At 38.9% G+C, this 15,385-nt stretch overlaps 1 protein-coding gene across 11 annotated transcripts in view; it reads left to right on the forward strand.

Annotated features, from left to right (window-relative positions):
* The window catches only part of LOC101711294 (PDCD10 and GCKIII kinases-associated protein 1), a 97,326-nt gene that overhangs the window by 44,831 nt on the left and 37,110 nt on the right, over nt 1-15,385 (forward strand). The gene's annotated exons all lie outside the window — the stretch shown is intronic.

Below are 15,385 nucleotides of genomic sequence, written 5' to 3' on the forward strand. Positions count from 1 at the left end.
AGGAATAAGGACAAATTATGAAGCATAACATGCAAACATAAATACTGATATTTGGCTTCATTTCAGAACTTTTTAAAGTAAGTTTGTTCATGTGCATCAAATTTAATTATCTGGACCACTAACTCGCATAACACAAGGTTAGCATTGGGTTGATTTTCATTCTGGGTACTGGTTGAACACTAATGGCTGAAAAGCACTGTAATATTTGAATCTGAAGAATGTTGACTAAAGAGATTGCAGGTTGCCACTCTTGTACTCAGCAAGGAAAGGTACACAGCCCTTAGTATTTACTATGCAATCACCGCACCTCCTAGCAGGGAGTGCTGAGTGTTTGGTCTCGTTAAGCAATAGCAGCTAGCACACAGCCAACCTGCGGCCCCACCCCGCTCCAGAGGGCCAAGGGCTGGGTTTCCTGCTTTGTTTTTAACCATTGCACAACTGTATGAAGTTCTAAGAATCTTGAGATGCAAGATTTTGGTTGCTTTTTAGGGGGAAAGAACTAGCAGAACAGCTCCAGTGCACTTCTGATGAAGTCAAAGCCTCCTAGTGAGATAAGAAAATCCTTAAAACAAAAAAACCCCAGTTCTTTCTGCTGCTGTTCAGAGAGAGAAAGGAGCTTACACTAATTCAGTGTATTCTTCTCCCCGGCGAGGATCATCCCACTACTGTCTAGGAAGCAAGGGTTAGGGCTAAAGTACACTGACCCAATAGATTTCCTTAACAGTCTTTCCAAGTTCATGCACGCACAATGGTATGACAGTGTGAGTTCAGACTCACAGATATTGTTGTTTAAGGAACTCTTCTCATGAACACATGTAGTTCCAGTGTGCCTTGTATAAACTGTACAAGAAGAGAATTCTACTTGGCTCCTGCTTAAGGTTGACACATATACACAGACACACACACTTTTTATTATTACTTTTAAAAATTTAATGTAGGTAATTTGGCTCAGGGCTCATACTTAGAGATTTTCACTTTGACAATTTGCCAGTATTTGGTTTATCATATATTTTACGTTTTTCTCAATTTAGAGTGTTTCTACTTAAAAATCCATATTCTTAGATTCTTATGAAACTTGATGATAAAGCAGCTAGAACCAAAATCTCTTAATTCAAGCGATGCTAAATTTAACAATATATTAACTCAAGTCCTTACCCCCCTTAAAATGTTTCTGAGCTAAATTCCATGACTTCCCCAGAAATACATTGAATTGTCTTCAATAATGTGTTAAGTCACTTACTTTAGATTTATATACTTTAATGTGTAACTATTCTATTTAAAAATATTTCTAGCTTTGAGACATATATTTCTTCCTTTTTGTTTTCTCTCAACCATATGACCGTATACTATTAATTCTATGTATAAGAGTATATTTTAGGTTATTCTGACTCCAGGTGGTTCTGCTATCCCTTCTGTGCTTGAAACTCCTAGTATTTGCTGAAATTGTCTATGGCTTAATTATTAACCCTCAGTGAACCTGAAAACAAAAAAATCATATATATAATATATAATATGTATAATATAATAATATATATAATAAGTGAAGACCAAGAGTATCTTACTCCCTTGAGATTTGGTCTAGTTAATAACCAGGCCCATAGGTGGGTTTTTTGTTTTTTTGTTTGTTTGTTTGTTTTATTCTTAGAAAGACATACTATCATCTGGAGGAGGGGGAAATGGTACAGGTCAGCTTGCTACCCAACCATTTGGAAGAGAGAAAGAAGTTGGCTTCCTCATCAGTGTTTTTTCTATAGCCCCTCACTTAACCTTGGTCAAGTTGAGGGAGAAAGAATGCCATGTGGCAGAGCTACCATTAGGTGTTTTCCCCAGACATATGGCACACTCCATGGCCAAATGCTTTAGTTCATTTAATACAACAAACCTGTAAGATGGGTATTACCCTAATTTCACATATAGAAAAGCAAGGTAAACCTTTTTGGTTTTGTATTGTTTTGCTTTGTCTTTAAATTTCTGCTTTAAAAAGTGGATATAAAAAAGGATCTAAAAAGGTCTAGAATCCTAAAATTAATCATAAATGTAGGACAGCATAATTCTGAAAGTTTCAAAAAGTCTTTGAAAGCTTTTGTCTTCATGTAACAGGATACTATTATCTATATGCATTACACAGAAGGCACCTGAGTCTTCTTAACTTCCAACATCTAATGGACATCTCATGATTCATACATAAAATATGTACTGTTGGAAGTTATCCACTGGGTTCATGCTAAGATTCTCCTGTTACAAATTTATATTGACTTGGTTTTGGTCCTTCCTGAGAAGAAATGAGAATAGTCATCCCTGTCCATGTATTCAAGAAAACCAATTGTGCCTACAATTTCTCAGACTCATGCTGAGTTATATCTGAAATCTGCCTCTCCACTGGGCATGAGGAAGTAGGAAGTGGCACCCTGACTGACTCATACTTGTCCAGGAGTGGAACCCCATCCAGTGATTCTGACATGGTCTTCATGATAAACATCAAGTTATGAGGATCTGCTGTCTCTCAGGCATGATTTTAAAACCTTTGTGTACTTGTCTCTTAGCTTTATCCTAGTACTATGAGCTATATTCTTGCCATTCTACAGGCCAGGACACCAAGTACTGTCTTAAAAGTCACATGACTATGCTAGAGTCATTTTTTTACCTCATATACTTTCCACCAAGTGTTAATATCCTATTAAGACCTTCCAGCCAAGCACCCTACCTCCTTGAGATTGATTAACTCACAAGTGAGGTAACTGGGCCTTCAGGTCATGGTTAATGGGAGGGTAGTAGCCTGTGGCCAAGGGAAAATTGCTTAGGAAATGCATTTGCCCTTCAAGCTCAGAACCTTGAAAGCTTGTACTAGATCCAGCCAGGACTGGCTGTGAGATTTTAGAATTTCAGAAATTTTGTGAGACTTTAATAGTACTTAAAATTAAATTATAATTTTTTAAAAGTTAATATTCAAAGCATTTTCTAAATATTTTTTACTATTTTCTATACTCTTCAGGTTCCTTACTCTATTGTATTTGTATAGGGAAAATACCGTATCATGATGAGTTACTGTACATCTCTTTCCACCTGCAATCAGTACTTAACATGGCTAGCCTGAAATCAGTCACAGCGGGAGCACTTACCCAAGGAAATTGGCGAATACTATAAATCAGGCCTGAATTTTTTTTGCTTGTCTATAATTAAGAATGTGATGAAAATGTCAATGTGAGTAAGCTTAAAAGTACATTGACTCAAGCCAGATGCAGTAAAGAATGCCTGTAATCCTAACACTGTAGGAGGCTGATACATCTCAAGTTGGACCTCAGCTGGGACAACTTAGTGAAATCTTATCTCAAAATTTAAAAAGTGGAGGGGTTGGGTGCATAGCTCAGTATGAAGGCTCCGGATTCGATCCTCAGTGTTTAAAAAATAAAGAAGTAGATTGAATCTATGACTGTTATATGACAATAACACAAAACAATTCCTTGAGGATATTTTTCTTCTATTATCCAAAACTATTATCTGATTCAGCAAAACTTTGCTCACATCATTCACAAACACATGAAACCCCTACATAGGTTCATCATTTCACTTTCTTTTAAATTGTTAAGTAAAAACGTTAACCAACATTCATGTCAGAAATTTAGCTACTCATCAGTTACCACGATATGTTGGCAATAGGTAGAAGAATCTGACAAAACTCATTGAAGTCATTCTCTGAGAGTCAATGGTCCACACAGAATTTATTGTTTTTTAAAGTATCATTTATTATCATTTCTACATTATACTATATATATCATTTATTTAAAGTAAACACGATTATTTCCAGTTGTTAAACATTTGCCAGCACACCACTGCCTGCAAGATATAACTGGTTTGGAAATGTTTCACCCGCCTGAACCACAGAGCGGAACAATGGCTTTCCCCAAACCACGGCACTATTTTGAACAGAGTTGAGATAGGAAGAAAGCTTTCTATCCCATTGTTGAAAAATGGAAGATACAAAGTATGCTGACTACTTCTAATGCATTTTCCACCCTGGTCCACTAGCAAGAATGAATACTGTCAAGAAGTCTTCAGATTAATCAAAAGAAGGTGGCAAATAAGTCATGCATTTTGCTGTGGTGTGTAGGACAAAATGTTAATTTCGTTAATGAAGATTATAGGTTCCATTTCTAGTTATCACTGGCTTAAGTGGTAGGAGTTGCCTCTTCAAAGAACACAGTAGTCTATGCAGATTATATGTTCCTATATCCAGCTTAGAAAGCATAAAGGACTGAAAAATTAGGAATTTAAACCCATCATATATTTACTTTGTTGAATAAATTAAAAGTATGGTAAGAGTTTAATAGATTCTAGTTTTGTTTTGCTTCTACCTTCAACTACTCTCTAGAAATATTCTTGTGATCTGTGGATTGTCCTGCATATTTTTATATACTCAGTCACTTAAGTCTGCTTTAATTGATTTTGGATTGTTTCCACAAACTGTTTCCGCATTACATTCTACACTGCAGAAGGTGGGGCTATTTTGTTGATTTTAGCTTAAAAATTAGCAAACTTTCCTTGACCTACAAAATTTTGAGAACTTCCCTCTTTCCTTGCTTACTCTTATGGAAATGTAATATTTATTTAATAGAAAAATCAATGAGTGAGTGAACGACTAGAAGTCCCTCTAATGTTTTCTGGAAAATTGCTTTCCTTCTATGGGAGATAAGTATTTAGGAAGAAAGGATAAAAGTAATACTTGAGCAAGTTATATTTGATTCAGGTTTGAATAGTCACCTAATGGAGACAGATCACATCTGCAAAGTTCTGTGCTCCCTTGAAAAAGTATGTAGATTCCCAAGCAGGGATGGGAAATACTTATAATGCACATTTACCTAGTCAGGCAGAACTTTCTTCTGGTTTTGATATTCAGCATACACCAGGTTTTTTATTTCCTTATGACCATTTTACCTAATTCATCCTAAAGGATGCTGAAAAGAAACCTGGATGAGGTTTTTGGTCTCTGGATTTTGCCATTCCTCAGGGGAAATATTGCTGGATTTTTTTGCTTGTTTGTTTTTTTTCCAGTGGTATTTAAAGAAGTAAGGCATGAAAGTTTTTTTTCCTGTGAAAATAATTGCTTCAAGCATGATACAATTTAAAGCCAAGGCTGCAGTCTAATCAGAACATGTAGATAATCCTTGTCCTGGAAGATGAACTCACAACACTGATGTTGTGGCACCACAAAGCCACTTAAATTCCCAGTTTAAGTCACCTATTTTCAGGAACATCATGTGAACCCATACCTGCAAGGCCACAGTTGTGGACTTGACTAGAATCGGGCATCTTAACTTTTAAATCATTCCTTGGCCTCTACTTCTTTTAATCTGACCACACTACCTTAAATCTGGTAGTATGGGGGGAGAATTTTAAGGGCAGTCAATTCAAGCTTTATTGAGCACCTACTATGTTTCTGGCACTGGGATAAACACTGGGCAACTCTCTTATGGAACTCACATTCTAGCATTGAACATACTAGAGTAAAATTTTTTTGTTTTTTTCAACTAAAATCAGTAAAATGCCATTATATACCCAACAGTCTTTACATCTTTAGAGTTCAGCTGTGAAAAGTTCTAACTGTCTTTTGTGAGAGGTACAGAGGGTACTGTTGGAGTTGAGAACCAGGACAACCAATCCAGCCTAGAGGTATCCCAGATGCTTTCTGGAAGAGGACAAGACTGAGAAGTCAAGAGTCACCAAAATGCTGAAAGGAAGGCTTTCTAGAGAGGACAGAACACATGCACAGTTCCAATAAAAACTCCCAGTGTGGAAATGTGAAGTGGTTTTGTTCCAACTCTTCTGCCCATTGTTGCTGCAGGAATTTTGCCAATGCAATGGAGACACAGTGATGCCAAGGGCGGGGCCATGAGGACCAAGAAGAGAGAGGGTCAGGGCTCGGCAGGCAGGTGCTGGGCTCTCACCCCAGGCCACCTCTGCCTGGTTTCCTAACCACTTTTCAGATTTGTCACACCTACCGGAGAGGTACCTGGTCAAAAAATCTGTAAGTCACTTCATTTTGATTCCATGATTACTGAGAATTAAAAATCACGACCTCGTTTCCTGTGTTTTTCCAGACAGTCACCCTGAGATTCAGGAAGGGCCATCAAGGTCCCCACTTTATGGGTGAGGGAGTGGGTTTCCTCAGCAGGAGTGGCATCACTGAGCCCATGGTCAATATGGAGCACAAGGATGGACATGTATTTCCTGGGACTTGAGGATATAAGGCAAATTCCTTAGCTTGCTAAACCTTTGGGCTTAAAAATAACACTGACCTCTCGAGCTCGTTGTGAAGATTAAATAAGACAATGCACATAAAGTCCAAGACATTTAGTTAGCACTCAATAATATTTATTAGTATAATTCCATTATGAATAACAGACACTGAATCAGGTTTTGTGGTTATAAAATTAAGACTTGGGACCAGCCAGAGAGACAGATGTCTGCATAACTGACCACACGGCCATGGAACAGACTCAGAGTAAGCAATTATCCCAGACTTTACATGATTCCTCTTGAGGTTGGGGAACAGGCCAGAGCAGAGTGCATTAAGGCTTTGACCTGGGAGATGAAATTTCACTCGTCGTAAAAGGGTAAGCCAAGCTAAAGAGGTGCAATTGTATGAGTTCATTGCTCCATAACAAATTACCCCAAAATTTAGCAGCATAAAACAACAAACATTTGTCATCTTATAGTTTCTGTTGGTCAGGAGTCCAGGCACAACATAATAGGATGACTCTGGTTCAAAGTGTCTCTCCCAGGGATCCCCCGAAGGGTCACCCAGAGCTAAATCACCTTCAGGCTGCACCGGGGATGGAGAATCGGCTTTTGTGCTAGTTCAGTGCTTGCCAGACCTCTGAAGATCTGACTCCACACTCGCTTGCATGGTGACTGCCTCACCTTGGTTGCTCATCATGTGCTTTTTTTTTTAATCCCATAAGGCTGGAGTCAGCAAGATTTTTCCATAGGGGGCCATATAGTAAATATTTTAGACTTTGTGAGTGATAAGGTGTGTGTCTGTTGCAACTATTCAACTCTGCTGCAGAGCTTGAAAGCAACTGAAGACAATATGGAATGGATCGACGTAGCTTTGTTCCAATAAAATTTATTTCCAAAAGAAATACGGTTTAATCTATGGAAAACTTAAGTAATGCATTTCCTCCCATTAATACATGTAGTCTCAATCACTTGTGTGGCTGGCCAGCTGTGAGGCAGAAAGGATACGCTCATGTCAGCTGGACCTTTTCCTACCAACTCAAGAAAAGAGAGGCCCAATAGCCCAAAGACCAGCAGACCAGTAGCAGCATAATCATAGCTCTGATGATAAATTGTTTACCCTGTACCAATACAAAGTATGGTACACAGATATCAGTTCTTAAAATATTTTTTTTTTTAGTTCTTAAAATATTAAGATATGGATACTTAAGGACTCACAGATAGTGACATCCATGTATAAGACACAGTGGAAATAGATTCTCACTGCCTCTCCCAGCCCAGGGTTTCCCTTACACAACTGCACAGGAATCAGACCCTAGTATTTCCTTTTGCACTACATTTAAAGCACACATACAACCTGGTTTTTTGGGATCAACTGTAGGGTGAAATTGAGATCTCTCAGAGGTTGAACAGGTCTAGATGACTATTTTGTTGTTTTTGAGGTCTTCAGTAGCAAAATAATGACAAAATAAGTTTATATAAACTGAAGGATATTTTAAATGCTCACATACATGTTTGCAGTTTGTTCGGCACACATACACAAAGGTGACAGAAATTTTCCATTATCAAGAAAAAGTATTAGTTTATGGGGAAGAGCAGAGGATTTATTACAGAAAAAGGGGAGCTGAAATGTAAAGCTGTATGATGAACACTGTCTTTTCTCAGTGCTGTCAGTGTAGCTCCGGATGGGCATTTGGAGATACTGTGGAGTCTACCTTGGAAGCGCTTCATGAAAGGGAGCCGTGGGTTAATTGACCTCATTTGTCCTATGTTCCCTGCCTACTTCTGTCATGATCAGCTTGACTGCATGCAGAAATCATAGTGAATACTCCATGGCATAAATGAAAAGCCTTCAACTGAATCCTTGCTCTGCCATTTACTAGGTACAGTAGTGTGTTACCTATGAGAGTTAGTTAAGCTGGCCAAACCAATTTCTTTATCTGTAAAATGGAATTAGCAATAGTTATAAGGGCTGATTGAATATGTGGTGTTTAAATATTTATTACAGTAAAAGACACATTGCCATTAATCCTCTACACACCCCCCCTTGCTTTAAAACACACTTATCCTATCATTGGCACATTCTGAAGCCCCAGTTCTGGAAGTCCTCTTTTGTGTCTTTATGAGGCATGATCAAAAATACAGTGAATGCTGGCACCTGCCTCGAAAGGGCAAGGTCCCAAGTTCGATCCCCGGTACAAAAAAAAAAATAGACAGTGAATGCTGCTGCTGAGTATCCTTGAATGGAAAGGCAGGCTCATAAAAACACTTGGCTATGGACTCATCCACCTTATTTACTAGATCTGACACTGTATGACTTCTGGCTCTTCCCCAAAGTCAAAATGATGATGAAAGGTAAATGTTCTGAATTGATTTATGATATCAAGACAGCTACAACAGCACATCTAAAGATACTTATGAAGAAGTACTTCCAGAACTGCTTCAGAAAGTGCCAGGAACATTGAACAAATGTGTTTGAAGCAAGTGGGAGGATTGTGAAGGAAACTGATGGCAATGTGGCTGTTACTGTAATAATTTTTTTAATTTAAGCATTCACCGTAGTAATTTTTATCACACTGCCTATTTCATAGAGTTGCTAAGAAGAAAATGAGATAGCAAGTGTGAAGTGTTAAACATACAGTGGATGCTCGAGGATCAGAAATCATGACTGCTTTCACAGTCACTACCACCAACACCACTACTACCAGCCCATCACCAGCACCATTACTATTACTATTACCACCACCACCACCATCACACCTGTACCACCACCATCTAGAGCCCCAAGCCATGGTCCCAGTGAGGAGCACTGTGGCTGTCACCTCCTTGAGCACCCTAAATGATTCGCCAGTACTCCCAACTGCAGTGACTTAGTCCCTGGGTTCTGCCTCACTCAGTCCACTCCCACTCACCCTCTCCTGCCCTGGAAAGGATCATGTGCAGGACAGTTTGCATGTCTGTGACAAATCTCTGAATGCCCTACCTCTGAGAAAATGAAGACAAAATAAGGACTTTATAAATAGAAAAGATCATATCCAAAGGGCATGAAGTACCTACAGATTTACAAGATGACTCCTACTGCTAAGATAGACACACTTTTCTGTCTCCCACTGTGAAGAGCTTGTGCTTAAAGACTTAAGAAGAGTTGAGAATTGGCTTGGATTCCCTGCGATCTGTTGTGTGGGGTCTTAACCTATTTGGAACTGAAAAGAAAAGTTTCTGCCTGCTACAGGTAATTGCAGGTTTTCCTGACCCAGAGTTTGGAATTGTGGATCAAACACTCCTGGCTTGTGGTGGAGGAACTTCGCCTTTGGGCTGTTGATTAATTACCTGGTCCTGTAGTCATCTTTACTTGATGACAGAAGAAAACTATAAGAGAATGGAAGGGCAGGGAAAATCAAAATCATATCACACATTAAAAATATGTAATGTTTATAGTCAGCACTGTGGATTTTGAACTGGAAAACTGCAAGGAAAGTGACTTTGTCAACAATGGGAAGTTCCAAAATGTTGTGCTCTGGAAAAGAATGTTTAATTAATTGATGCCAGGTCACTCTGAGTAATTTGTAGCCCTTTAAAATAATCATTATGAATATTATATATTCTCAAGCGAAAGGCCATGTTACCAGGGACTTGGTCAAAGGCCTGAATCTGGTACCCAGCAGTCTAGATTTATTTGTCCTCTCACCATCAAGAGTATGAAAAAAGCCCATAGAAGTGGAAAAAGTAAGTTTATTCACAGTTTGGCTAAATTGAGAGGGCAGCTATTCTGTCCTTCCTCCCAAGTACTCCCATTTATAGAAGGAGTAGAACAAAAGTCAGAAAATATGCATATACAGATTTAGCCAATGTTGGGCTCAGAGGGTCCAGGAAACATGGACTTTTTCTTTGTGCCAGGGCTACCAGCAGGGGAAGTTTCCACTCTGAGCATCAGAACCTGGAGAGATAGTTTATAAAATCCTAATTTTTAAAGATCCATTTTAACCTCTCAGTTATAGCCAGAGGTATAATATTAAGTGGGAAACAGTAGGACAGAAAGTAGTTAAATACTGTGTAAAATTGTTATGCAGGTGGACATAAATTAAAATATACCATGGGAGAGATCGAACACATCACAAGATGAGGTAGTTATGATTATGTTTGACCTTTTGTCCACTATTTCCCCAACATTTGTGGGTTTATATGTATATGTGCATGTATACAGTAATATCTATTTTATACTTACATTGGATATCAGTTATATATTATGAATGTTCAAATATATAGACACAGCATAATATATATTTTTTAACAAAACAAGGTCTTTAAGCATTTGGAAAATATGGGAGCTGTTTATAAGCAGAATAGATGCAGAAAGAAACAACATTTTTGTACCTTAATAAAAATACTTAGAATTTGACATATACTGAGGAAAAAACTTAAAATCCATCACTAGATAAGCAAATTTTACACTGGATATTGCAGAATATAGAGTTTTACTTCAGTAACTGGGATCTTTCTTTTTCTGTAGCAATTCTACATATAAATCATAATTTTGTTCCCCTGGTTGAAAGGATGGACCTCTTTGATCATGACTTTGCAAAGGAAAAGATATTTCCTTATGCAAAGTAGTGGTTAACTTCTCATAACCTCCAACAACAAAGGCCCCTGTGTGAGGCCCAGGAATTCCTCTTGGAATAGAAGGTCAACCCCCACTGAACCCTTTCCAAGGAAGATGTTGCAAAGCTTGCACAGCTTGTTCTGAAAAAGGAGCCCTGCATGCAGTCTTTTCTTTCTATTCAGATATTGACCCTGCTTGGGGGTGGGGGAGGGAGAAAGCCATCAAAGGAAAACAGAAAACAAACCTGAATGCATTGACCAATTACAAGGAAAAGTGAAGTCTTGCAGCCACACTCTGTGCCAGCTCAGGCTTCTCATACTGAGATTTGAATCCTGTTTGGAGAGAAGTGGGTTGCAAGTCAGAGAAGACTGTAGACAGAGATTGTCCACAGTGCAGTATAAACTCGGGGTAGAAAAATCCCTTGAGTGTGGGCTGTGTGGGCCGGCTCAGTTCACCTCTGTCTTGCCCAGCAGGGAGACCAACATGTGCCGTTATCACAGGCTGTGGGCCCTTAGTATGGCTTTCGGGGCCCTCTCCACACCCACATTAGCCCATCCTCCTGGCTTTCCCTCCCACCATGCTGCTCTCCCATCACCCACACACTTCCCCTCCAGTCACCTTCCCTCATCCTGCAACTCCTCCCAGACCACGATGGGAGGATTTATGGGGCTTGGAAAATGTCAGTGAACTTCACTCTCCCCCTTCTTTGAACAGAAATTCCCCTTCCTATCGTAGGTACTTTAATACTTGGGCAATGATAAATCCTTTAACGAAAGCTGGAAAATAAGGTAGTAGTAAGAAAACAATCAGAAATAAGGAGATCCTGCCCTTGGAGCCTGCTTGTTACATGCTGGAGATGAACAAGAATGGCAGCTACCGTCTTTTGCATCTACACCTGCCTGTCCCAGTTCACCCTTTACGTATACAACCATGTGAAGGAAGAGATCCACAGAGAGGTTGAGAGGTTTGTTTGAGGCTACACGGCTCATAAGTAGTAAAGGTCAGATGCAAACTCTTGCTCAAGAGCTCACCCCTGCTTCCACTATGCAGAAATGCCTTTCTGAAGATTTGTAGGCTTCTGATCACCAGCAACATTTGCCTTGACTTCTGTGGCTAGTTAAATAGTATTGCAAGCAAGAAATACCCCTTTCTCTGCAGCTCCAGGGGTGGCTTCACCTGGAAGCTAAACTGCTAGCAAGGTAGAAATTCCATTCCATGTCCAGATGTTAACTTAGCTAGTTAAATATAAAGCTCTGCAAGACTACTTACTAAGAGACCATGGAATGTGATGCCTCCAATGTTGCACTTGAATATGCCCCCAAAAATCACCATGGCAGAACTTCTAGACCAGAATATAACTCTCTGCAATGAGGAGGATGTTGTGTCTCCATGGTTCAGGACAGTAACACCAGCCACACTTGACTTTTGAACACTTGAAATACAGCTGGCTTTGAATTAGTGAACTTTGAATTATATTTATTTCTGAATAATTTACATTTAGATAGGCACATATGCCTAGAAGTTACCATATTGGACTGAGCAACTCTAAAGTATTCTGAAAGGTTGACAGCGCTTTGTCTGTCATCTCTATTACAATACTAGGTCATACATATTTATTTGTTTATGTTTTGCCCATCTCATTAGACTAAGCTTGATGTCTTGTTAATTCATCCTGCTATGATCACCTGTTAGCGCATGACCTAGCCCAGAGCAGCAGCTGTTTAACAATAATTGTAAATTAAATGAATGGATGTGGATTGGCTTTTTCAGAAGCATTGCTCTTGCTGCTTGCAGTCATTTAGTTTAATCCTTCTTATGACTTTGCTTTTATGACCAGACCGGTTCCCAGACCTTCAAATTAAGCCTAGACTCCTCACCTATGAGTACGTTTTTCTTTTCTAAAAGGAAATCACTTTTGAGCTGATTATTTCGGTATTTACCTTCTACTCTCTAAAGTAAGACTTCTATACATTTCTTATAGTTTTTTTCCAGTTTTAGGCATTATGTTCCACTATGATAGAAAGCCATTCTGATCCGAGATCTTTATACTTGATTCAGCTGCCACCTCCTGCCCCCACCTATAAGGAAGGGTCCCATCCCCCCTAAACTGCCATTGACTAATTTTGTTTAGGTGAACATTTACTGTAACTATGTAAATATTTTTCACAACTAAAGGAGGTGCAGTAAAATCTAATTATATGTCCTTTCCTATACAATCTTTGTTCTGGGGGTAACAAATGACTCAATTTGCATTTACTGAGTGTTTTCTATAATCACCACTGATTCAACCCCAATTCCTTCCCTATTACATAAATCTCTCTTGGAGACACTTTAGTCTTTCTCTCTCTGTGTCTCTGTCTCTGTCTCTGTCTCTTTCTCTCTGTCTCTCCAGCACTGGGGATCAAATCAAATCCAGGGCCTCATGCACGCTAGGCAAGTGCCCTGCACTGAACTACACCCCACCTGAATTTCATCTCTTCAAAGGTTGTCCAGAGCCTTACCAATCTATGAGCTGGACTTTCTGTTAAGTGCTACATAACATAGTTCTGGTCAGCAAAGCATCACCTATACAATGGTGATCCTATTATAAGATCTATTATAATCTATATAATAATCTATATCTATTATAGTCTATTATGAGATTATAATAGAGCTGGAAAATTCCTGTCACCTAGTGAGATCATAGCCATCAAACATAATTGGTAGTGTGGGCAGGCTTAAAATTAGTGTGTGTGTGTGTGTGTGTGTGTGTGTGTGTATTTAATGAGTCTAAAGCCATTCTGATCCCAGTTCTTTATATTTGATCTCTTTTTCTTTCTGAAAACCTATAGAATCTTCACTTTGCTCCCAGTTCTGAATGATCTCAATGACATGTCTTAGTGTTGGTTCCACTTTTATCTATTGAATTGGGTCTGTTTTTATCTATAGAATGGGTAATGCTGTCTTTTTACTCATATCCTTCAATTATGTGAAATTTTCTCCAATTATTTTATCAATGAATCCTCCCATCATATTGTGTGTCTTTCTAAAACTCCAAATCTTTCTATTCAGTTTTCTACATCTTTCTCTTTTGTTAAAAAGAGATTGCTCAGCTTTTTCTTCCAGATTCTCTACTGAGATACGCATTTTTGATGTTTTAATCTCTAAGAACTTTTTTGTTGTTATTTTCTGACTTCTTAAAAATATAGCTTTCAATTCCTTCAGATGCAAATGACATAAGGATATCATTGTTAGTTGTTTTGCTTTGGTTGGTTGGTTGGTTGGTTTCTGTCTCTATCTTTGTGTTAGGGACTTTGCTCCAACATCCTGAGGACAACGTGAGGGTGGCTGTTCCTATTCCCAGAAGGGGGAGAGGCAAAGGCCCCAGCTCAGCATCCTTTCACTCAGCCCCCTCAGTTTTCAGATGGAATCCCCACCCTCTACTCTGAGTCCTCTCCTGTGTTTTGGGTCCAGAAACCCCACTTTACCATCTTCAGACACAAAACCTATATTCTTCAGCTGAGATGGAGAGTGGAAACCATCTGAGGCCAGCAGTGCAGAAAAGGATTTAGGAGCCCAACTTCTTAGACATTTTCTTATTTTTTTAAAATTAATTTTATTGGTGCATTTTAGGTATACAATATAATGACATTCATCGTTGGAGATTTGTACCATTACATAATATATCTTGGTTCATATTTATTCCCCATTCCCCTGCCCTCCCTTCAACCCCTCCATCCCTCCCTATTTACAAAGACTTTGTTTCTATTTTTTCATTTTCTCATATTAAATCCATTCCCTTCTTTCCCCTCCCAACTCTCCCACTTGCCCTTCCTCTTTGGACCCTTTCCTCCCACTTCACACCATCTTCCATACCTTTTGATCCGAATTTACACTTTCAGCTTCTCACACCAGAGAAACTATTCAGGATTTACATGTCTGTTCTATTTATTTCACTTAAGACTATGCCCTCAATGTGCATCCATTTAGCAATAAATGTCTCTAATTTCTCATTCTTTATGGCTGAGTAGTACTCCATTTTAATAATAATTTTTAAAACACACACATTTTCTTTATCCAGTGTCTAGTTGATGGTCAATTGGGCTGTTTCCAGTTTTACCTATTACAAACTATGCTGCTATCAACATGGGTGCACATATATCACTGTGGTATGATTCTTTTAATTCTTTTGGGAAGATACCCAGTAGAGGAATAGCTGGGTCAAATGGGACCTCTAATCCTAGTTCTTTGAGGTATCTCCATACTGATTTCCGCAGTGGTTGCACCAGTCTACACTCCCACCAGCAGTGGAGCAGGGTTCCTCTTTCCCCACAGCCCCGCCAGAATTTGTTATTGGTTGATTTCATGATAGCAGCCATTCTTTCTGGGGTGAGGTGGAATCTCAGCATTGTTTTCATTTGGATCTCTCCAATGACCAGTGATGTTGAACATTTTTTCATATGTTTATTTGCTATTTCTACTTCTTTGTCTGAGAAATGTCTGTTCATTTCAGATGCCCATTTTTGGATTGGATCTTTAAATTTGGGAAGTTCGATTTTTTTCAAGTTCTTT

Source organism: Heterocephalus glaber, unplaced genomic scaffold, assembly GCF_053883595.1.
Source record: "Heterocephalus glaber isolate CG9 unplaced genomic scaffold, H.glaber_assembly_v1.0 deba00001509, whole genome shotgun sequence".
NCBI lineage: Eukaryota > Metazoa > Chordata > Mammalia > Rodentia > Bathyergidae > Heterocephalus > Heterocephalus glaber.